This window comes from Podarcis vaucheri, assembly GCF_965113315.1.
Source record: "Podarcis vaucheri genome assembly, chromosome: 2".
NCBI classification, from domain to species: Eukaryota; Metazoa; Chordata; class Lepidosauria; order Squamata; family Lacertidae; genus Podarcis; species Podarcis vaucheri.
In genome coordinates, this window is record NC_138760.1 from 57,252,269 (window position 1) to 57,277,425 (window position 25,157).

Below are 25,157 nucleotides of genomic sequence, written 5' to 3' on the forward strand. Positions count from 1 at the left end.
GGGCGTGCAAGGCAATGCATGCGTGCAGGCGTTGCATTCAGTACAGTGCAATGCAATGGCAACGCGGGGCCCTGCATGCATGCATGCAACTTCCACCGGCGCTCCGGACTTGGCAGGTGAGGGGGGTCCCCAGTGGGCGGCAGAGAGAGCCGGGAGGGCGAAGGGGAGCCGGGGGGGAGCAGCGCTGCTCCCCGAGCTGAGCCCGGGGGGAAACTTCGGCGTCGTTGCGCCGGGTGTTGGAAGCGGAGGCTGGTGGGGGCCCCTCACCTGCAAAACCTGGTCGCCTCTCATATATTTCATGCATTGCATTCATCGCCCGCTTTCTCCTCCAAGGAGCTCCCGGGGGCGCGCGTGGTTCTCCCCGTGTTATCCTCGCAACAACAGCCCTGCGAGGTGGGTCAGGCGAGTGGCCCAAGGGAGCACCCAGGGATTGTCCTGGCCAGGCGGGGTGATTTGAACCCTGCTCTCTGCCCGGTCTTCGTCCTCATTTAGCCCCCACATGTGCATGACTGTGCATGACTGTGCATGACTGAGGTTTTCCCCACTCGTCTTGGCTATGGTGTGAGTCTGTCCTGTTAATTAATGGGGTTCTGCCTTCAGAGAAGATGAGCCAGCCCTCAAGGAGGTGATTATGTAATTTGCTAGCAATTCATGTCCCTCCCGGCGTGACGCTGCGCGCTGACGTCACGGGGCTGTAATGGTGGTGTGCCTCGAGATTTTTTTCATGAAACAAGTGTGCCTTTGCCCAAAAAAGGTTGGGAAACACTGCTCTAGTTCTACATACAATAAAGAATAGAGACATCTGGTGGCTGAGCTACGTAATAGCAAATAACTAACCATCCAACCGTCCCAATTGTTGGCATCTCTCTGGCAGGGTCAACAGAAGCAGAGACAAAGAATCAATGAGATGATATTATCTTCCCTCTGAAAACAGAGAAAGAAGTAGCTCATACTTAAAATAAAGCAAGGAAACTTTCAGTAAGAAGAAGCGATTCACTCAAATGAAATGATGGAAAATTCCACAGAGAATAGGACTGGGAGGGGGGCTGTTGTGGTGGTGTGTATTTGGCCATTTCTTCTTCCTATCATCTACCGCTGCAAAGCTTGCTGTGCTGGCCCAAAATCTAGTCAGCTTTACAAGTAGATTAATGCCTTTCCTCCATTGTGTTGCATGGGCATCCTTCCAGCTCTACAGTGTGAGAACCAGAAAGACGTCAACACTTTTGGCCATGGAGAAACCTAATTAAGCAGTTATTCCTGCTCTTTGTCTAAACCAAACTGAGCATGTAAGTGCTTTCACTCCACCTTTTGTACTATGAACATTGGGTTTTTTGTCTGAAGAAGCAGTCTATGGAGCCTGAAAGCTCACATAATGTCCTTAAACTACTGGTTGGTCCAAGCATCCCGTTGATTCTATGCCTGGCTTGTTTGTCTTTGGCAGGAGGCAAATTGCTACTTACACAAAGTGTCCTCATTATTTACATAGCACCATCAATGTCCATGATACTTCACAGAGTACAAAAAGACACACTATCCTGTTTTTGGAGTTTAGGGCATTTTTTTTTATTTTTACACTATTGTCCAAGGAGAGGCAAGGACATAAGAAAGAGTTATGCTCTCTTCTTCATTCTTGGAAGAAGAAAATAGCCACCCTTGAATCTGTTTTATTAGCAGGCAATTTTTATAAATCATCCAAAGTGTTATAACAATGTTTGGGGGGTTTGCAACAGTAGATTTTGTATTTATTATGCCATATAAAAGCAAAATGACAAAAATGTCATGGGTTTGGCACATGACATATTCATTTTTCTTTTAAAAACTCCTTTTCTATGCTGTCACAGAACCTGATTTTTTCCAAATTTTAAATTGTATTTTTATTGCTTCTTTTGTTTTATTGTATTTTATTGCATTATAACTTGAATTTTATGGAATGCAAATTGTAATGCAATACAATAAAATAAATAAAGGAAACAATTAAAATACAATTGAAAACCATATATCAGCTTACAATTCTCACAATGGGCAAAAATATATATTTCATTAAGTGGTCTGCCAAGACTGTCAGCAGTTTTCAAGGGATCGCGGGGTGGGGGTGGGGGTGGGAACCACTGATTTAGAGAAATGTTCACTAAAATGCTGATGAATTTTCATGAGGACTTTAAGATAAGTAAATAAAACATGCTGATGTGGAATGGAAATGTGATGATCTGAACCTAACAATGGGAAAATGAAGGAATCTGAAATTGACAGGCTCACACATTCCTAATTAATTTCCCCTTTTGCCAAAACACCCAAGCACAATCTTGTCAAAGTCAAGGACTTCTTATTAGAAAAACTTGCCCTTTAAAATCAGTGGGAATTAACTCCAGCTTATTGAACCTTTTAATGCTACATTAAGGAACTTCCTCTTGGCTGCACTTTCATGGCATCCGAATCTGCGTCTGGAGATGGCTGCCTTGTTCTTCCCAATGACCAGGCTGACCCTGCCTTTGTGACCTAAGCACAAATATTGGATGTTGTTAACTTGCTTCCCCAAGCTGAAAATAGATGCCAGGGAGACATTCAGTAACGTCTGAGCAAAGAAGCACTTCTCATTTTGCAGACACCTTCTTATTTTTACATGTTGCGCGATAGGTTTCTGAGAAGGCGCACAGACTTGTGAGCTGTGCACTCTGCGTCCTTTAAGGAGGGCCAAGTGAGCTGGCCAGTTAAACGTGAAGTGATGACTGCCGTCTTGACTTTGCAAAGTCCCCTTTGGTCTGTTTTTAGAAGGCTATTAAAGATAAGATATTAGCGAGCTGATTTCAAAAGATGCTGGGTTCGGAGGGATAATGCAACCGTGAAAGGGCAAGAAGGGAGATGTGGCTCTAGAGAAACATCTTCCTCAGATAGACAATCTTCTTCATAGCTGTTGTAGTCCAAGCTATGAGCTCAGCCCTTCCAGCAGCATTAAAGTCATGCAGGAATGCATTTGTCTCCTCAGACTTATAAAACAATCATAACAGGCATTAATGATGTTGGTGGCCTACCAGGGATGTTCTAATTACTGGCAATTCTATGCAACATTCATGGACAGCCATCATTTATATGGGCCAAGCTAAGACATTGCAGACATTCCCCGAAAGCTTCATTACAAGTCTTTGGCTTCGCCGGCATTGCTGCAACAGCTGCTTGTGGTTGATGGCCGCAGTGTATCCTCCACCCTCATTCCTCGTTGTGTTCATGACCTCTAGGAACCTGCTAGTTTACAGCAAATCATTCACAACTCCCCCCACCCCGAAAAATAATTTGATCAAGTCAGGCCCAAGCTAGCATCGTGAAGAGAGCTTGTCTGCAGACACCTTTGGGGCTGCCTCTTCTACTTCCTGAGCATTAGAATCCTTCATTTCAGATTCCAAGCATGTTGCTGTCTCTGGGTGACTGCCATGACCTCATTTATAAATGTGTGCAGTTACATTGATTCATCTCCAGGAAACGTGGACTCATTTGCCGGGTCCATCTAGCGATATAAGAGCAGTGGTTGGCTCCGAAATATGAAAAAAAACAAAACACCTAATCAGATATGTTCAGCCTCAGCAAAGGTTTGTTTTTCTTTTCAAATATTCTAAGCAGCACTTTTTGTTGTTAACACTTCTACATAATAATATATGGAGTATAACGTTGTTGTTGTTGTTGTTGTTGTTGTTGTTGTTGTTGTTGTTGTTGTTGTTGCTGCTGCTGCTGCTGCTGCTGCAATTATGGCTGCTGATAATTCTATTTCTTTGTTCTGTTGACTTTGAGGGAATACAGTGATTAAAAAAAAACACATGGCTTGAGCTCAATTGTGTTGTGGATTGTGTGAATTAGGGCCAAATTCTCCAGCAGCTATCTGTCAACTTTTGTGGGAAAGTAACATATAGACACCTGCAGGGCTGGCCAACGATAATTTTGCTGCCTGGAAATATGGAGCCTGCTTGCATTCTGTGCACAAGACAAGACCCAACAGGACTGTGAGGTAACTCTTACTTCAGCATCCTACATTGTACCCAAGGAAAGTACACGAGTTGATGCTAAGGCAGGTCTCAGAGCACACAGAGCTGTGTCCAACAACTTTCCACCAGTTCTCACCTCCTGGCATCTGCCACTTGGTGGGTTGCCTTGGGAAGGGCTATAAAACAATTTGCTCCTGTTTTCTTTCTGAGTTGTGATTTGGACACAGAGCACTTTGCTGCTATTTATGACAAAGCATACTTCCCTTTTTATCAGAAAAGACATTCTTGAGCTTCCTAATGATCCAGCAATTTATTTATTTTTTGCTGGTCATTCATCCCACCCTTGTGTTGGCTATTCACATCAACCTCATCTTGAGTTTGCAATCAACTTTTGATACAATAAGTGAATGGTAGACCTTGGATAAATTCTGCTGCAACAGCCGTAGATTCACCCACAAGGTAAATTTGGATACTGTAGAGCACACCAAATATGGAAATGGTTAATGGCAAAGTTGTTGTGACTTGATTTCATTTATAGCTTGCAATTTGTGTTCTGTTACATTCTAACATATCCCCACCCTTTCTCTTCCTTTGTTTATCTATGCGTAACATTCCTTTAGGGGTTGAATTTGGATAGAAAAACATCCACTTGGGATGGATGCCTAATTTATCATGTTTCTTTTCTTCTGTGTTTTATGAGACACTTGAAACAAAGCCGGCTTTGGGTGGCGATGGCAGTGGTAGCAGCAGCAAAATGCACTATATCCTCTTTACACTGGGTAATTTCAGGGCATTGACACTCTGTGATGGGTGTGTACAAAGCAAACTGAGAACACCACGAAAATGGAAAAGATGTTCCTGGCATCTGCTTTCTAAACAGAGCTCAGATTTATTTGAACTGCCTTTGATGTTTTAATTACAATATTGATTCATTCTCAAAGCAGTAGGTCTAGTTTATCTTGCTCATAATTCATATACATTTTTTTTCCTGTTCTTTGGCACCCCCAATCTAGACTATACTTAGGTAAATTTCCTTTTTGGACAAAATCAAGCAAGGTGAACAGGGCATGATACTTCCTTGTAGCAGAAGGCATAGCATATTAATTGAAGGGGTCTGTGTGACTGGGGATGCCACCAGACATCTCCCCAAACAGAATATGTACCAAATTCTGGGGTTCCAGATGGAGAGGATTTGCTCCCCGGGTCTGAACATGCACTTAGATCTTGGGGGTGGGTAAATAATGCAGTCCCGGTTCAGAGGCGCCACTGGGCCTTCTGACAAATGTGTGAGTACAGGGAAGGCACTGTATTCGTGTAGTGCTGTGATATCACCATGTCCCTCTGGAGCAGGGATGCAAAAAGAATGCAACAAGGTCATAAACAGAAAAGCTGGAAGTCTATGGATTTGCCCATTGCAGCACGGAATATACATTTCCTACTTATCAATAAGATGTCTGCAAACGTAACATGAAGGCTGGCAACATTAGCCTTGCCATGTGGGAAACCTTGCAGATGAACACAGTGCCTGGAGACAGACAGCAGGTCATGTATCCACAGCAGTGACCAAGACCACCTCCCTTGTTCTCTTACAGTAGAAATAGCGCCTGCCTGAGAGGTGCCAGAACTGAGTTCCAGTGAGTTCCAGCTTGAAAAATGTCCTGATGGTGCACCTGTAGCAGCAAAACCAGATGCCTTCACCTGCCCCACCTGTAATAAAACACGTCTCTCCCATATTGGTCTCTACAGCTGCAGCAGACACTGTAACTCACCAGTGGTTTGACTTCACCCCCAGTGGCAAATTCTTCCATTGTCTCCCAAGGCAAATGAGTGCCAACATATGGTATTTTACAATTTTTGAATCAATAATCTGGGTTTGAACTGGAGCTAAATCTCATTCAGAAAATGCAAGATTTTGTCAGTTTTTGTAACACACATTACTTTCCACCTGGAGTTTTCATTATTAAGAAGCATTCATAGTATATCAATGTGATTATTTCAAAATCCTAAAAAGTAACATCAGTTGATTTCTGACTTATCCCCTTGTTTACATTGCAAGTCAACTTGGTGGGACACCATTCATACTGGTTATTCACACTTAAATGTGTTCCACAATGTTCTGCAGATTTCAGTGTTCTCTCTATATATAGATGTGCTTGACAATATACAATATTATGTGCATTTCTGTATTAAAGCACTTTTTACTTTTTTCTAAAACCAAACAAGAGAAGGAAAGTGGAATGTCACATCTTTGTACTTTTGTCCTGTAATGCTTTATGGCTTACATTTTTTATTTTTTGTTTCCTTTCTTTTTGCTTTGTTTGCAACTTTTTGTTAACAAATAAAAAAAAATTATTTTGACCAAAAGCAATTAAAAAAGGAGGAAAGATTGATCATAGCATGGTCGTGCACATCACATCAGTCCATTCTCATTTCTTGGAATGGCCCACTTGGATTACCATTGTTAAATTTAAGATTATTTTGTGCTCTCATTTAGTTGCATGTGCCTCATCAAGAATGGCAGCTTTGAATTCTGGGTGGATGAGCTTGTCGCCTTTTGGCTTGGAATTGATCTGAGTTGTTCCCCCAAAAAAACTGCAAATAATTGTTTTCTAAGCACATATGATCTTAACAAAGCACCTACCTCTGCTTGCTCCCCTCTCAAAACAATCAACCCATCTGGGAATACCAGTGGTGTCAATTTATATACCTCAACAAGAGTAGAAATAGGGCGGGGGTGTATTTATTTCCCATGTAAAGGTAAATTTTCATATTTTGCACTTTCCAAAACATCTCACGAACCAAAACAAAGCTATCTTTCAAAAGCCATACTTATCTGAATTTTGTAGTTCTCTAGCCATGTAGTGTGTGCAAAAAAAACCCCAAAAACAAACAAATGCATACATTAGTGAAAATGCATACATAATAGAACAAATTCACACTTACAATGCTGGTGAATTTTCACAAGGACTTCTTCAAAAATCAGCAAACTTCTGTGGAAATGTGGACAACTAAAATGAAGATAGAAACAATGAGAAACTGAAACTGACAGATCCACCCATCTCTAAGCAAGCAGGAACAAGGACGATCTCATCTTTCCTTCTTCTCCTTCCCTCACCTCTCGGATTTGTTTCTTACAAGTGCCAGGAGGAAAAGTCCTGCTTCGCCCTTGGGAGATGTATTCGTAGCCACTGTGCATTTGCACATGTGGGCTTAGTTTGTATTTCAGTCTGTGGTATTATGTCACTGCACTTCTCACTTTCTCTGAAAGCCAACGAGTATATTTGAAGACGCTGCTGCTCTTCGTTACAAGTTACAACATCATACTCCAGAAATATGCTAAGGCTGTATTCACTCAAATAAAGTATCAACAAACAGGAGAATTCGTTAAATGAGGCCAGCTTCCTATCTTCCCATTATTTAAATGCATTTCACCTTAAAAAACCTCAGAGAACTGACACACAAAGCAAACACACCCAGATATTTTAACATCTGGAACTCTTGAGTAATTTTTTCCAAGACTTATTCTTTAGACAAGGTTTTGGCATAATCCTTTATGATTCACACAGATAGTGACCTGGAGGCCCTTGTGGTATTGTCCTCATTCTGCCAAGTCTGTTAAGGGGATACAGAGACAACTCGCGGCATTATGGAATTGAATTACACGGCCGTCGTTTTTGTAGGATCCAATGGATCGCTTGCTCTCGGGCTGCTTTCCCAACGTACTGTGAAAGCATGACTTTCCAAAACAAAAGCCGTTCCCATCCTGCCGCCTTCACTGTTGGACGGGGAGAGAAGACCTGAGCCAACACAGTAGTGTTTGTTTCAAGGCAAAACAGGATATTAAAGCAGAGCTAAACCAAATACTGTGTTCAGAAGAGAAGGTAGATATGCTTAAACTGTAGAAATTTCCCTGGCAAAATTCATTCTCAGATGGGCAAAGGCAGCTTATTTATTCAAGGAAGCAGATTTTGGACTCCAAAGCCACAGCTATTATTATTATTATTATTATTATTATTATTATTATCATGACCTCAGGGACATTGTTCGACTCCATTACCATCAAGCTTATCTGGACACACTCTTTTCTCCCAGGAGATCTATTGAGGAGGGGAAAGAATGCATCCAGGGGAATTGTTGCAAATATCGCCTGGGAGATTATCAAATAACCTTGCTGAATAACCTTCCTTTGGTACCTCAGAGCATTGGAGGCGGCTGTGGAAATGTTCACTGTGAAGATGAATTGATGAAGAAACATCTACAAAGCCCGAGACTGAATACTTGGAGCCAGTTTTCTTATCCAGGCAAGTTTAGGAAGAAGGAGCTGCAAGCAATTCCTGGATATCTTTCTGAGGAGAAAATAAGGCAGATTGTGGAGATTTTTCTTCCTCCTTTGCAGGTAACCTGTTCATTTCCACCTTAATGCCAAATGTTGTTGTTATTGTTATTATTATTATTACATCTCTATCCTACCTTTCCTCCAAGGAGCTCAACGTACCATGCATGGTTTTCTGCCTCCTCATTTTATCCTCACAATAATTCAGTGAGGTTTGCTAGGCTGAGGAGAAAGTTCTGGCTGAAGGTCACCCACTGAGTGTCATAGCTGAGTGGAGATTAGAACCCTGGTCTCCCAGGTCCTAGTCCAACACTCTAACCACTACACTGAACAGGCTCTTATTCTGTGTCCAGCAGAAATTGGACTACTTTGAGTCAGTCCACTGGTCTGTTGGTCTCAGTTTATAGGTGCTCTGACTGTCAAGGCATCAGGAAGTCATAGCTGCTGGTCTTACTACCCGAGACTCTTTTAAACTGAAAATTAAAATTAAACCCAGGACCTTCTGCATGCAACACATTTGTTCCTCCTCTGAGCTATAGCCCCTCCCCTTACTCCCAACCATCAGCTCCCCCTTATCACAGCAGAAGGATTTGAACCGATGCCCTCAAGGGCACATCACGCAAGCCTGAGTCTGAAAACACCAAGCCACAATATCTTGCCATTTATTAAACATGCGGGAGGGAGAAACAGTTTTGGAACAAATGAGTACATCCATATTTCATCCCCAAAGATTCTTACGCTTTCAAAATTAGGATTTGTTTTAAAAACGTCCTCCAGATGATTCTCCTCCACCAAGAACATTGTAAAAATAAACTTTTTAGATATATAAATTGTTGCCACATTTCAGGGAAGCGGGTGACTCCGTTTCACACACACACCCAGCCGGGTGTTTTGACCTTTTTTCATTTGAACAGCAGCAGCTCGCTCCCCCAAGCCCCCACCCCACCGCCCTGTGGATAGCAAAGCCCTTTGAAAAATATTAGGAGTTGTGTTTTTTTTAAAACAGTATGAAATATGGAATAGCGGAGGTCAAATGCAACTTAAGGGTTATTTTTATTAGACATTTGGAACCCTCTGTACTGCAAAGAGGGTTACATTTATCTGAATAAAATAAAATAGGAAAGAGCAGACGTAGAATTTGGTATGTGCAGCCCTTTGGATCTGCTCAAAGAATGTGTCTGGATTGCAACCCTTCTCAATTACTTCAAGTTTGCCTCATTCGCAGCAGGCGCTGGAAAGCTGCTCATTGATCCCCAGGGCCTGCCGTTTCAAAGCTGCTGATGAAGGGACAGCAGGTAGCTGCCTGGCTTTTGCCGTTTTCTAGGGGCGTCAGGAGGGCAGAGTCATCGCTGACTGCCTGATGAACAGCCAGCCCCCCTGAGGCTGCTGAAGAGCAGCAAAGCAGACCAGGTTAATTAATGTAAGAGCAACAGGCACACTTTGCTAAGTCGCTTTGAGGAGCTTAGTTAGGCAGAAGGCAAGGAATGCATGTATTAAACACCTACCTAGCTGATTGAATAGGTGCTTCATTGCTTTGCTGCATGCACTATAAAAGTACATGAAATATAAGTTATTTGGTTTAATAAAATAAAGCACATCAAGGTAGGCACTGTCTACAAAGCAGCTCTGTGACTTGTAAAGTTAATAATAATACTTAACATGTATATAGTGCTTTCAAGTGTCCAAAGGGCTTCCAATGCATTATTTAACTATAATCTTTACAATAACATACCCGGGATGTCCCCCCAAAAACGAGGCATCCCATTTTTTCCCATGAGAGCATGGAAGCCATTTTGGGTGCTGTGTTATTCCATACCTTCCAATATTTCTCTGATGAAAATAGGGTTGTTGCATTCCACAAAGTGAAATTAAAGCCATTTTTTTGCAATATGCAAAAATATGCATATGGCAATCAGTGATGCGCTTAGATAAATAGGGCCACTCCTGCTAGACCCTGGAGACCTGTGAAAATAAACAGTATTATCATATGGAGTACATCCAGATCTGTACTGGGAGTTGCATAAACATGGTGCCACCACTGAAAAATCCCTGCCTTCTGAGCCACTGCACTTTATTTCCAGATCTCAGTTTCACCACTACTCGTGCTTTTGAACTGGATTCATCCAAAGCTGCTGCCTCAGTTTAATGTTAAATGAACTGATTGACCAGCTTTGTAGCTGGGTTGACTAGATTGCCATAGAAGCTAACATATCATAACAGCTCTGCGTGACATTGCAAAAAATGGCATTTTGCATTATGCCAGTGTAAATCTAAAGTGAAAATGTAGAGTTGGATTGGATACAGACTGGGTGGCATTCAGCATAGCACTATGGCAAGTTTTTTTCCACTTGCCAGATGGAGCTCCTCCCCCCAGCACACTGTTCTGGGGGTTCTCTCATGCTCCCCTTCCCCAAGGCAATTTCAGATCTCACAACCAGAGGAGGTGAGGAAAACCTTTTTGCACTAGGAGAAGTCCATGCACAGAAGTCCACTAGAGAGACTCCTGCCCTAAGACTGCAATCCTATACCTGGGGAAATAGACCTAGAAAAGACCTCACTGAAGTCAATGCAACTTATTCTGTGCTCTAAGTCAGTTGCTCATGAATCCCATTGACATCAATGGGAAAAGTCAGTCATCACTTAAGCCCCATGGATTTCAATGGGAACTAGATGCAGCTAGACCCAACTCATAGCCTTAGGTCCTAACTTTTCTTTTGCAAATGGAATCAAATTCAAGGATGTAGCATGGGGGTTTCTGTCTCTCCTTTCCCCTAGCAGCCCATTGTAACCATCAAAAACCTGCTCCTGGGAGTTGGGCAATCCTTGGGAATGGTGTGGGGAATTGGGAAAAAATATTCCCCCTCCTTTTTTGACCAGAGGATCAACTTATGAACCGGGCCCAGATCACCCTAAAGGTAGCTATTACTATTGAAATGTTTAACAAAATGCCATTGAAGTCTCTGCAGTTAGGGAGACATGATGCTTTCATGTTTCTTTTATTGTGAACAGTAAAAATAATTAAGCCATAATAAGCATCAAGATACCTAGTAAAAGAGAGAGAGAGAGAGAGAGAGAGAGAGAGAGAGAGAGAGAGAGAGAAGAAAAGTTTCTGGGGGGGGGGAAGAAACAAATATTAATGTTTGCGGTCAATTCCCAACAAATACCCTCTTCAAAGTGAACCAATTGCATTTTTAACTGAAATATATGACAGATAGCTGCGGCACTAATGTTTTTCACTGTTAATAAGGTCGATATGGAACAGAGCTCCTTTAGAATATATATGGCAAAATGGAAATGCATGCTTTGATGACTGCTATAAAGCAGGCCAAAGATATGTCATGTCCAATTAATGTCAATAAGGAACATCTGTATTTAGGCACCCAAGTTACTTAATGCAAACATTTCATAATTATATACTATAGCACACATGGAGCATTATGAGATGTGGTGTCCCAGTGTGAAAAATATTCACATTTTTCAGATCAGTCAGCAGTCTTGGTCTGGCTTTGGCTCAGCTTGCCGTCTCCCCATAAGAGTATTTCTTTATAATATTGAATTAAGTACAATCCACATTTTTTCTCTTATCTGTGAAATCTTGTGGTTGCAGCTTGACTGTTTTCATAAAATGAAAGGTCCATGTGCACAGAAAGTTGGGAAGGTTTTCCACCCCACCCCTTTCTTTTTAGTGAGACACATCTGTTTCTCTCCCCACCCCCCACCCCTACCCCAAGCTAGGAAACAACGGCTGAAGCATGAAGAATGCAATGTGCAAGATTCAAAACTTGCACTGTTGTGTTTTGTTTTTTTACTCTATGGAACAATGTGATTGTACACAGAAGAACATTGTGTGCCCAGTCCAGTCCCTCTCCTGTATATGCCACTCTTGTGATTGTAGCTATTTGCGCACGAAAGGGTTGTAGGTGGCGAGAGGAGGTTAGTGGTAAAAATGGATCTTCGTACATGATGGCAGCATCAATGCATGTATATAAGCTGTATATATATGAAGGGTCCATCAGAGATTTAACACAGCAGGCAGAACTTTAATGCCATGGCAGGTGCAAAGATTTTCAGTGGAGCAAAATCACACGTTCTGCTACCACCAGGAGTAAAGTATAGAACAATCAAGGGTGTACATGCATGCGTGAAATAGTTCTCAAAGTAAAAAAATTCCTTCCAGTAGCACCTTAAAGACCAACTAAGTTAGTTCTTGGTATGAGCTTTTGTGTGCATGAACACTTCTTCAGATACACGAAAGCTCATACCAAGAACTAACTTAGTTGGTCTTTAAGGTGCTACTGGAAGGAATTTTTTTATTTTGACTATGGCAGACCAACACGGCTACCTATCTGTAACTAGTTCTCAAAGGTATCCTATCCTATCCTATCCTATCCTATCCTATCCTATCCATCATCATTTGCTCTATTCTTATTGCTCAGGCTATTAGTGCTAATGTAATCAAAATGGTGCCATGATGTAGCCATCATGGCACGATAATGTAGTCAAAATGGAACCTTAAGAAATAGCAGCAGGCTTGGGGAAAACCTAATTTTTGCCCAGACATGACACATGAGGTGGGGTACTGCTGAGGCTTCACTCCTCCAGCTGTGGTGCTGCTGCTGCTTGTTCAGACCAGGATGGGGTAGGGCAGAGCTGCGGTGAGGGAAGGTGGCTGACTGCTCTGGATTTGCTGCAGAAATAAAAAATAAAAACCCTCAATGGTGGGGAGACCTCCAAAACATCCCAAAGGGTTCTAACCACACTCGGTGCCCATGGAATGCTGACTGTAGAGATGAGAGTGATTGGAATCCTGAACAACCCTTGAAGCTGCAACATTTTGTTGCAGGTGCCACATATTCTGTTCTATACCAGACATCTAGAAGAAAATAAGATGGGACATAACAAGAGCAAATGAAACCACAAGTTACAAACAGTTTGCTGAGACAAGGATACAACCAACAAGAGATTTTTCGACATGGAGAGACGAATGCCATTCCTTTTGCAATGGAATCAATATAAACATAAATGAAGCTGTAACTATGGATGTACTAATCCTGGTGTGATTAATTGTCTATATTTTAAGCATGAGATAATTAATTGTAAATCTTTGAATTTACATGTGTGTGGGATGTGAAAACTGACATCAAAGAAATAAATAAATAGAGAATAGCCTTGCGCTGCACAATTAAGAGCCCTCCTATTTCACTCCTTGGCTGCGTTTAACTTAAGATGAGTGATTGCTCTCTACAGGAGAACACTTAGCTAGAAGAACATAAGGTTAGTCTTCTTTAGGAAGACTTCGTTTCAATCCCTATTTGAGCTGCAGGTGAAGAATGGCCAACATTTAATAATGTTCACCTCCTTTCAAATGGTTGGCGCCGCTTGGGAGGAGACAATCGGCCCCAATATGCGTGGCACATTTCTCGCACCGCCGCTTTTGCCAGCAGCCAGTTTGAGGAGGCACTCTGCAGCAACATGCAGATTGGAAAGCTCCCCATCTCTTGAAGGTTGTCAAGAGAAGGGGTGTATTGCACTGTAGCAAGCTGCTTTGAAGGAGGCATTCACAATTTGATGCACAACATGACCCCTCCCTTAACAAGCACTGTGCAATATGTGCTGGCAGCCAGAGGCGGCAGGGGAACAGATTGCAATCTCACAGTGAAAGGTGTTGGACTCTCCCCACCAAAGGGAGCACTATTCTTTTTTTTGAGGGGGCAACATTACTCTTATTTGCTTTGAACAACAGCCCTTTTTTTAAAAAAGAGTTATCTGTTCAATGACAGATCCTTGAGGGGCATAGGTTTACTTTAATTACTAACCTTCCTTTTGTCTGGGATCTCACTTGTTTGATGACTTTGAGGTGTGTTTGTCAAATGTTTAATGAACTTCTTGTGGGGCGCAATCACCCTCCACTTATCTATGATGGTTGATTCAGTGCTTTGAAGTAATATCCAAGAGATCCTGTTGGAATTTGTCTTATATAGGAAATGGGTTTTGACACCTACATTGTTAACTGCATTTTAGCTCCTGATAAATTTTATTCTATTTCCCACCTAGCCATTGGAATTGGGTCAGAATTGGCACATGAAGCCATACGTTTTAAGGTCATCTACCATTCCCAAGCATAAAAGACTATGGTGAGGAATAGCTAAATGAAGCTGGAGGAGGAAGTTCTTGTCATTTGGCTGTCTCTGCAGAGGCAGACATTTTGTTTCAAGATGTTGACTTGGGGATTCACAGGTCAGAGATGATTTTTGGTATGGATCTTGAAGCTACCCGTAACTTTTTCTAACAGATAACCGTTGAAATGAATTGATCTGCACATTTTTAGTTGTTCTCTATTCTGAAATGCCATGTAAATATGTGTGTGGATTTCAAAAATTAAGAATTGCTTTTTCTCCGAAACACTGCTTGCTAGAAGAGTGCTTTTTAAATGGATGTTACCGTGTTTTTTGCTCTATAAGACTCACTTTTTCCCTCCTAAAAATTAAGGGGAAATGTGTGCGCGTCTTATGGAGCGAATGCAGGCTGCGTAGCTATCCCAGAAGCCAGAACAGCAAGAGGGATTGCTGCTTTCACTGCACAGTGATCCCTCTTGCTTTTCTGGCTTCTGAGATTAAGAATATTTTTTCCCCTTGTTTTCCTCCTCCAAAAACTAGGTGCGTCTTGTGGTCTGGTGCGTCTTATAGAGCGAAAAATACGGTAGTTTGCCCACATCTCCAAGTTTTCATGTACACCATCCAGATGTGCTTTATTTCAGGTCTGGCTTCTTCCTTGGTTAAATCGAAAGTGATGGTAACTCCACTGGAAGTTGAAAGCGATTGTGAGAAACTCTTCATACTAGTTTTGGAGTTGACTTTGTAGCCCATCACATCCACTTGCTGAATCTGAACAGGAGGGTATACATTGCCAATATTGCTACCCCAGTTTATTACAGACCTTGCCCATTTACACTTGACCAGTGCCGAATTTACGTATAAGCTAAACAAGGTATAGCATAGGGCCCCACTCTCTTGGGGTCCCCCCCCAAAATTAAAGGAAATAAACCTGAATGTACATTTCCAAAATATAAGATAAAAAACAAATTACTTGGATAAAATGCATATTTGGTTATGTGCAAATGGCTTTAGATACCTATTAGGTCCATAAATTACCATATAGCAAAAATTCAACATGAAAAACAGCGACAATTTGTTGTTGACAAAGGACAGCTGGACGTATAAAGGGCCTCATTACCTTCAGTAGCTTAGGGCCTCAACAAACCTAAATCTGGCCCTGCACTTGACAACATCATCTGAACACAGAAATGCTGTGAATGAGGCCCATCACATGGATCTCTACCAACTAGTTGTCACTTGTGCAGAAAGAAGCTTCGGAACATTAGCTGTTTAGATCAAGAGCTTTCAAGCTACAGCAGAAAGGATAGGGCAAGCAAAACAGAGTACATTTAAACTTTGAAAATGCTTCTGGAGTCTTGAGTTGTTGAAGAGGGAGGGAAGAAGGGAAGAAAACCACAGGCAATTTATCTCTCTAATTATATTTATATCCAGAAAGAATAAAATATCAAGACAAGATCAGAGAAAAATCAGATAATTACGCATTTTTACTTTTATAATGAAGCATCACACTTTAACAGCCTTTTTGGCTTCAACATCATCTCTAAATAGAAGAGGCAGTAATTTTAATTGTTAATTTTGTATCAGCTGTATTTCCTTGTTTGCTGAGCAGAAATCCTGGTGCAATGCAATGAATGAACCACACGTACATTGCCTTGGCTTCCTTGAAAGAGAACTATAAGTGTGTACACACACAAACTAATAATAATAATAATAATAATAATAATAATAATAATAATAATAATACTATAACAGCACCAACATTCTGAAACAGTCGGTAGGAAGCATGAGGTCAAACAGCTGAGCTGAGTCACCAGTTGAAGTTTTGTGCACACTTTCTTGAAAATAAGCTCCATTGAATTCAACGGGATTTCCTTATGAGTAAACAAACACAGGGCTGCATTGCATATCAGTCAAATAAATTAAATGTCTTATTGCCAATAAACAAGGGAGAAGAAAAGGATGAGAAGGATAGATGTTCTTAAAGAGGCAAAACTGGAATCCAGACTTTGAATAATTTTGTAAAATTTATGTGTATGTGTTAAATTTGTACCCCACATATCCATCAAATGTTGTCCAAGGTTCACTGCAAAATAAGAACCAAAGCTTAAAAACAAGGCAGGCAAAACAAATAAATAAAACCAACAAATGCAACAACCGTTTAAGTGACAGCAACATAGTTACAATAGCTAAAAGAAGACAAAAGGTCTGTCTAAAGAAAAAATAAATTTGCTTTCTGGCAGAAGATCATTGGAAGTATGGAAAGCCAGACCTCTCTCAGAAAAGAGTTCCAGAGACCTAGGTCAGTCACTGAGCAGGACCTTACTTAAGTACTTACTAAATGTGATAGTGAGACAGAAAGAAGGCTCTCGATCATGACCATTTTTTATTAAAACGGGACCTTAACAGCCTTTTGGGCTCTTTCTATAGCAAAGAAAGTCAATATTGGGCTAGAATAGATGCTCTAATAATCTGACTTGTTATCAAACTGATTCATATACAGTGGTACCTCGGGTTACATACGCTTCAGGTTACAGACTCCGCTAACCCGGAAATAGTGCTTCAGGTTAAGAACGTTGCTTCAGGATAAGAACAGAAATCGTGCTCCGGCGGCACGGCAGTAGCAGGAGGCCCCATTAGCTAAAGTGGTGCTTCAGGTTAAGAACAGTTTTAGGTTAAGTACAGACCTCCGGAACGAATTAAGTACTTAACCCAAGGTACCACTGTATTCTAAAATCTCAGTGAAGGAATCTTGTGTCTGACGCAGGTTTAGAGTAGCGCCACCAGTTTGCCTGCATTGGGTGTGCAGGGGAGGAAGGCACCTTCTAAAAACCCAATAAGCACTTGCCCATTTATTATACCCTGTTGTTCTTCCATCATGGAGCCCAGGGCAACATCCATGGGGTTTCTAAGGCTGTCTTCCATCTAGCACCAACTAGGCCCAGACCTGCTTAGCTTCAGCAGGGTGGCTGCATCATGTCATATGTCCTCAGACCAAGTTTACCCCAAACAATGTAATAGTGAATGTGGAAGAGAAGAGAAGAGAAGAGAAGAGAAGAGAAGAGAAGAGAAGAGAAGAGAAGAGAAGAAGCCCTCAGAATGTCTGTGCATTTGAGTCATGAGCAAGGGGAGAATGCATAAGTAATACCTAATAAATCTGCTCTCGAGTCTTATTAACGACTAATGGGTTTTCTGTCTCTTCTACAACCACCTCCCATGAAACGCTTTGAACATTTAAAACTACAGAATTTGTTTGATTCCCACCCACCCACTGTTCTTTCCACCACTCCAATAAAACTCTGGAAATTAAACTTCAGTGTAAGTGTAAGTTCTAATTATAACATGACAGAAGAACATTGCACATTAAGCCTGGCTTGCTTCCAGGGAATAGAGTTGTATTTTTCAAACGATAAAAAGTCCCTTATTGTACAGTCATTTCCACCCCCACCCCACATGTTTGAATGCCAGCATGATTTCATAAATATTGCAAGCGGGGGATTTCTACGAGGAAATGGTAGATAAGTAGATCTGGGCTGATGTCAAGAAAAATTGTGTTGTCAACAGACACATTTTGAAAAATGCAGCTACTGATAAAGATCATTAACACAACAACCCTGCGCACACTTACATGGGAACAAGTCATATTGAACTTAATGGGAATTAACTTTGAGTAGACATGCAAAGGCAGTAGAGGTCGCTGGTTACTTCAAACCATAAAGGGAGTTACTAAACAAACAAACAAAAACAGCAACCGTTCCCTTGATATATAAAATTAGTACATTGAAATAATCCCAGCTGATACAAGAAAAAAGGGTGCATGATACAATAGTACTGAAAAATAAATGAAATGAGTTAAACCCGACCAACTTTGGGTTGGGATTAACCCAAATATTTTCAAATTAGAATGCACTTGACACACCTGACTGCCTTGGGTAAAATTTAATGTTCAGTTGGGAGAATAGTTTTGAGGGAAATATAGTTAAATAAGGATAAACATATTATTTCTAAAACCTACACGTTGCTTTTAGAATATGGCTCCAAAATGGAGCAAGTAAACTGTAAAAGGGTTTGATGGGCTCAAGGCATAGTAGACAACATTCCCATGCCAGCTAGGAGAGTTTGTGCGACAATGGATTGCATCCAACTTCGTTTTACTCAAAGTAGACCCACTGAAATGAATAAGCCTAAATTAATAATGTTTATTAAGGTCAATAGGTCTAATCCAGGGGTCTGCAACCCGCGGCTCCGGAGCCGCATGTGGCTCTTTTACACCTTTGCCGCGGCACCGGGGCAGATACTAGCGAGGGGAGGAGGCACATTGTGCGCCCCGACACTCCCCACTGTGGCGGGCACTGTACTGGCTGTGACGTCGCATGGGGGCGGTGCGTGCATTAGTCATGCACCGTCCCGACGTCACCTTCCCGCCCGCTGTCAGATCGCGGCTCTGGAGATATATTTGTTTTAAATGTCGCAATGGTTTTGCGGCTCCCAGTTTGTTTTTTCTTCGAAAACGGGTCCAAGTGGTTCTTTTTGTCTTAAAGGTTGCAGACCCCTGGTCTAATCTGAGTAGGACTAGCACTGGCTACAACCCAATGTACAAAACTTTTCTTTGAATATGATTGTTATACTACATTTTCCCTTCTCATATATTGTGGGATTGCCCACTGTCTAAAATGTTTTGGGGGAGAAATTAGAAGAGCATCAGTGAAGATCTTGAGGTCTTATATTCATACCACTACAGCTACTATTCTTCTTTCTGACTTATAAATTGTAAAAGCCAACAAAATGACAGAATGTCTCTATAGGAAGCAATTGACTGGTTCAGATCAATACTGGTGTCGTAAAAGCACCTTTTTGAGGCACATGATGCTGGCATGTTCCGTGGTGTCATCTTTCAGGCAATAAATTATTGTTCATATTAACTTGGTTTAGACAAATCCTTGATATGTGCTGATGTTCATGCACTCTTAAATTATATTCCTGTGGTGTGGGGACTAATGGATGGACAGCAAAAGTGGTCTTTGCAAGCTCTTGTGATGGGTAAGAGACTTCTATTACAAGGTTGGAAGGACAAACACCCACCAACTACCAATCCGGTTTGAAGATCTCATTGTCATTTCTGTTCATAGTACTGTAGTCAATCTCAAATAGAGACCTATTTGGATATATGGTCTGCCTATATTAATCTATATATATTTAATTAGGACTGATGAAATATTTTTATTCCCAATGTCTCCTGGCAAAAGTTTTTCCCTTTCTTTTTTTGGTTATATTTACAAATAATTCTTTTTAAGAAATAACAGAGAGTTAACATCCTATATGGTCACAGATGCTAGGGTTCTTCATGTAAAATACTGGAGACTTCCATAATACCACCTGGAAGGGAATGACTAGGAAAAAATGTGGAATCATGGCACACTCATAGCAAAATCGGTAAAACATATATGAAAAGATGGGAGGAAGAGGAAAAAATGGAATATGTTTTGAAGGTACTGGGCACCTTTGATTACCTTCTGAGAGATCGTTTCCTTGCAAATGTATGGTTGTTTTTTTCAATGCTGTAATCAATCCTATCTTACTTTTTTGTACTGATTATTTTTTTTAACAGATCTTAATTGTTTCAATGTATTTTGTACAATCACTGTTGCGGGTTTCTTCTTCCTTTTAATCATTTCTTTTTCCCCAGCCACAGCTCCTTATTTTTAATAGATGATAGATAGCTCGATCGATTGATAGACAGACAGACATTGGAGATGTGTCCCCCCCCCCCCCAGTTTTCTATGTTGAGAAAGTATTTTGTAATGTGGGGAAACATTTAAAAAATGACCTTTCTCAACTTCAGATTGAAACGGTCAAATCCCAGAAAGAGCCTTTGGCATGATTTTGCTGAACATGTAGAACAGAAAACACTGTATGCAGTGGAACAGAAAACAAAGATGCTGGTGGAAAGGAAAAGGAGGGGAAGAAAGAGAGAACGAGACAGAATCTTCTGCCAAGACAAGGGAGACAATGCATGCAGTGCTACCATCAAGAGTCAGCAGGATGGGGCCTCTGTTGAGGGCCCCAACCTCAGAAAGGGCCCCAATGGCAAGACTGCCAGGCCACTGTTGGATCATAAAGGGTCTGAAGTGATAAAAAATAATTTTTGGGGTGGGGGCGAACGGTACAGGAATAAAAACGTCTGGGACTTCCTCGCTACATGGAGTTGGAGAACCCCAGATACCGAACCCCTACTAGGAGAGGCTTCTCAGCAGAAGAACAATAGTTGTTGTTCTATGTCCTTGTGAGACTGATTTAATGACACATACTAGCTCCTAAGGGGGTGTTGCTAATCAGAATTAATTAAAATGTCCTGGGGAAATTCTTACAAGCATGAAAGCTGGAACTGGGGGAAAAATAAAGGGATCTTCCAAATGTGTCAAAGCTTTCCCATCAACATGTGAGCTGCTGACATATTAATTCACTTCTACAAGCACCCGTTTTAAGATTTCTTGCCAGTACTGTTGCTTTTTTAAAAAGTCAAAACACCAGATGCTTTTAAACGTATCTCTCTGGAGATCTACCCTCCCTTCATATTCATTCATCAGATTCTATAAAAAGGAGACAAATGCTTGTTTTATGTTTCCAAGATGACACAACATCAAAGGACTTGCATATTAAAAACCTTAATTACAGATGATTGGTTGATTTTTTATATCTTATATAAAAAAAAAAACCCTTCTGAATTTGATTAAACAGGAATTGCTACTATATTCCTTGGGATACAGTCTGTAGCAATCAGTGCAGCCCTGAATATCAAATTATTACTTTTGGCATTCAAGGCTAACACTTTTCTCACTTATATAATTACAATGTACAACTTCAAATTGCTAGTTTCAAGACCAGTAGCCCCATAACTGCTCTGAAATTATGCCTCACGTCAATAACTTTAGCACCAACTCTTGCTTTTATTTCAGCAGTTGTAGTGGTTTCAACATACATTTTGGAATAATAATAATAATAATAATAATAATAATAATAATAATAATAATAATACCTTTATGGAGGATACAGCTATCATTGGCTGCTGGTGAGGATAGCTATAGGGTCAGAAGCACTGCCAGGCATCCTACTTCTGAACACAAGTTGCTGGAGAACAGGGCTATTGCGCTCATGTCCTGTTTGTGGGTTTCCTGAAGGTATCTGGTTAACCACTGTGGGAAGTAGAATGATGACCCAGATAAACCTTTGGTGCCTTTCAGCAGGGTCCTTCTTTTGTTCTCATGTTTTTAATACTACGCTCCATAGATTGCAACCTACTTGGCATTCTGCGGAATCAGTAGAGCTATCCTCAAGGATATGAATAGTCAGGCATTGGCTTGGACCTAGATGCTGTACTGGTTGGTCAATCAAAATCCTATATCGTATGGAAACAAGTAGGGTGAACAGGATCATACAATCTTAGATATTGCTTATGTTGTCCTTCAAGGAGAACTTTACTGGCTTATCAAGAACACCTGATCCACCTACTGGGGAAAGAGAACATGAAAGAGAACAACTTTGGAGTAGCTATTGGTGTCCATTTCCTAGTTGTGGCATGGCCAGATAAAAGAGGGGAAAGAAAATAAGATTTAACAGAAAAAGAAAAGGGAAGGAAAGGCGGGAAACAACAGAAAGGGGGGAAGTCAGGACAATGAAAGAACAAGAAAAAAGAGGCGTCTTGGGGGGACGAAGGAGGACTAGGGGGATGCCCCCAATTATTTGGGGGACTAAATTATCTTTCTTCCTTGACCTATAGTGGGGTACTGAGACTCCCTTTCCACACAAAGCCCCTCCAACCTCAAAACAAATATCAACATGTTCAGCATACTGTGAAAGGACTATGGCACAGCTGTGTAATTTTGTTTGTTTTGTAGTGGTGTGTAATGGCTGCATACCTACACAAACTGTTTAATTGGAGTTCAATATGAGTCAATAAATGCCTTTGACTAGTCAAGTAGTCTCATAATGTACTATTAGTATGTGTTATGAATATTTGAAAGTAACAAGTACTCAGCTTCATTTTCTATATATTTTGATCTTTCCTCATGTATTTCTTGTTCTTTTTAAGGAACTACCTAACTCCTTCTTATATCCCATGTGCCCAACTGCATAAAAACTTCTCACACTACACAGTCTTTTGACACTGTGGAAAATGTGTGCACTGTGCATGTTACAATAAATTTTAATGAGGGATCTCCTGCAGTGGTCTTTCATATCACCTGCTACCTAATGCTTTAACTGGAGAGGCAAGGGATGGAACATGCCATCTTCTGCAATCCAGAGCATGTGGTCTACCACTGAGTTATGGCTTCTCCTCAACCTTTCTCTTTGTTGGAGGAATCCAGACTATAACTAGGGTTCTCTTGGCCAGAGTGGTTGTCCTGTGCTACTCTTATGCAACTTCACAGACTGTCATTATGGTCTTGTACACATTATAATAGAATGAGTTGTGCATCTCATTTTGGGCTATTGGCACACAAGTATGAAACATGTCACTGTATCATATGAGTGAAGAAACGTTTTGAGGCTCGGAAAAATCCACCTAATTCTTCCCATCTTGATTTTGGCTGAAACCATAGGCAGAAAAGCCATCCTATTAAATGTCAAGATCTTCTTGTGATGTTTCCAACCATACATGGAACAAGAAAATTGTTGACTATTCCACAAAAGAGTCTGTTCTCAGCCTGATAAATGTTTGGTAAAGCATTTCAAATGAAAAAAGAGAACCTTTTGATGTTGATCCATTACAGCCTCATATCAAATGTTAAAGCTGTCCTGGAGCTTCACTCTGTTTCCTGATTCTTCCTTCTGAACCTTAGTAGCAGAAGTAGCCCAGCCAGAAAACAATTATGAAAAATAACTTGCTTTGAACTTGCCAGTGATGAGGTCTGACTAATTTTAACCACATATGATGATAATTATTACCTAGAGCATTTAGCACTGAACTCAGGAATTACTGATGTTTATACAAAGAAGACAAGTTCAGAGTACCAATTTGATTTGGGGGCTTAACATGAAAGTGTAATTAGTAGCTAGCTGTTCAATACATGATTTCTGCTCCCTTTCAATCCTGAACAATGTTTGGGAGGATAATTAATCTGCAGGATCCAGTCCTCGGATACAGCAGCAGTTTGGGGTTCAGTGCTTTGCTACAATGTATGTAGGATAGATGATGATTGTGCAAGAAATCAGATGACTCTGGTAACTTAGAGCACAATCTAATGCATGTTTACTTTGCATTTTAGGTGCTGCATTGCAATTTCATCTTTGAGCCACTTGGAATAACACTGCTCATTCCTCTGACACCGTCACTGACAGTGGCGAAGGCGGAGGAGGAGGAAGGAGCAGCCTGAAAGGGACCCTCACTTGAGTATAAGCCAAGGGGAGCTTTTTCAGCATAAAAAATGTGCTGAAAAAGTCGGTTTATACACGAGTATATACGGTATGTGACTATTGCTTCCATACAACTGAATAGCAGACTGTGTTTAAATTGAACAGAGGTGGCCCACATGGCACCTTCCACTTGTTGCTGGACTATAATTCCCATCAGCCACCATAGCCAGTGGTCAAGGATGATAGAAGTTGTAGACTTCTAGCAGCAGTTAGAGGGCACTGCTGGCTGCTCTTGAAATTTGCCTTTAAAACTCTCATTCAGAGGCCCTTCAGTTATCTAAGCAAGCATTCTGCTTTGGAGGACCCTCTAGAACATGGGTAGGCAAACTAAGGCCCGGGGGCTGGATCAAGCCCAATTGCCTTCTAAATCCGGTCTGCAAATGGTCCGGGAATCAGAGTGTTTTTACATGAGTAGAATGTGTGCTTTTATTCAAAATGCATCTCTGGGTTATTTGCATAGGAATTCATTCTTTTTTCTTTTTCAAAATATACTCCTGTCCCTCCACAAGGTCTGAGGGACAGTGGACCGCCCCCCCCCCTGCTGAAAAAGTTTGCTGACCCCTGCTCTAGAATAATAACAGCATCCTATGACATATATTGAAATGCATTCATGCACCATTTTCACTCATCTTGCTTGGAAATCACGCCCAAGTCATGCTCCAAGTGTATAAGAACATTCTGACCAAAAATTAAGCAGTATTATTATTTATTACATTTTGTGTGTAAGAACTAATAAACATTGTCTTTTTAACTATACACAACATAGCTGCAATGTAACAGACAGGTAGATGTAAATAAATAGACTTTCTTGCCTGCTGCAAGTTGTTTTATGTATTTATTCCATTTTCTACACACCAAGGAGGTCCAGGAGACAAATAGCATATCCCCCTATGTGGCTACACTTAGAGGTAGGTTTGGCTGAGAGAGTGACCAGCGCAATGAGCTTCATTGCTGAATAGCCAGGTTTGAACCCAAGTCTTCCTGATCCAGTACTGGGGCATGTCCAGAGCTGACCTCCTGACATTGGTGTCACTGTTTCTTACCTGAGTGCGGATGGGGCAGGGTGGGTGGGAGGGAGGGAGGGAGATCAGGCCTATAGGTGTGCACTGGTGGGACCAATCCTATGCTCCAATTGGTGCACCACATGGTCCTCCTCCTACCCCAGCAACCTGAATGGGCACATTGACTCATTATTGCAGATCCGCTACAACCCTGCTCGTTCTCTCTCTCTCTTTTATTTTCAAAATGCTTTGTTTATCAAACTAGAAAATGACAAACAAGAGGTGCAATTACCATATTTTTTCATGTATAATACGCCCCCATGTA

General features: G+C 41.2%; 2 long non-coding RNA genes across 5 annotated transcripts in view; one reads left to right on the plus strand and one right to left on the minus strand.

The window, feature by feature from the left end:
• Positions 1–7,397, minus strand: part of LOC309527047 — a 55,999-nt gene extending 48,602 nt beyond the window's left edge. For all 3 annotated transcript variants that reach the window (XR_014217075.1, XR_014217076.1, XR_014217077.1), the window contains exons 1-2: positions 7,087–7,397; positions 6,915–6,979 (exon numbers count right to left, since the gene is read on the minus strand). This is a non-coding gene — a long non-coding RNA (uncharacterized lncRNA). The remainder of the gene's footprint in view (positions 1–6,914; positions 6,980–7,086) is intronic.
• A 50-nt stretch (positions 7,398–7,447) lies between these two features.
• On the plus strand, positions 7,448–24,647 carry LOC309527045. Of its 2 annotated transcripts, XR_014217073.1 has the most exons (3): positions 7,448–8,367; positions 13,148–14,746; positions 15,008–15,261. It is a non-coding gene; the product is annotated as an uncharacterized lncRNA (long non-coding RNA). The 2 variants fall into 2 exon arrangements; XR_014217072.1 differs by lacking the exons at positions 13,148–14,746; positions 15,008–15,261 and adding an exon at positions 23,684–24,647.
• Positions 24,648–25,157: the final 510 nt, after the last annotated feature.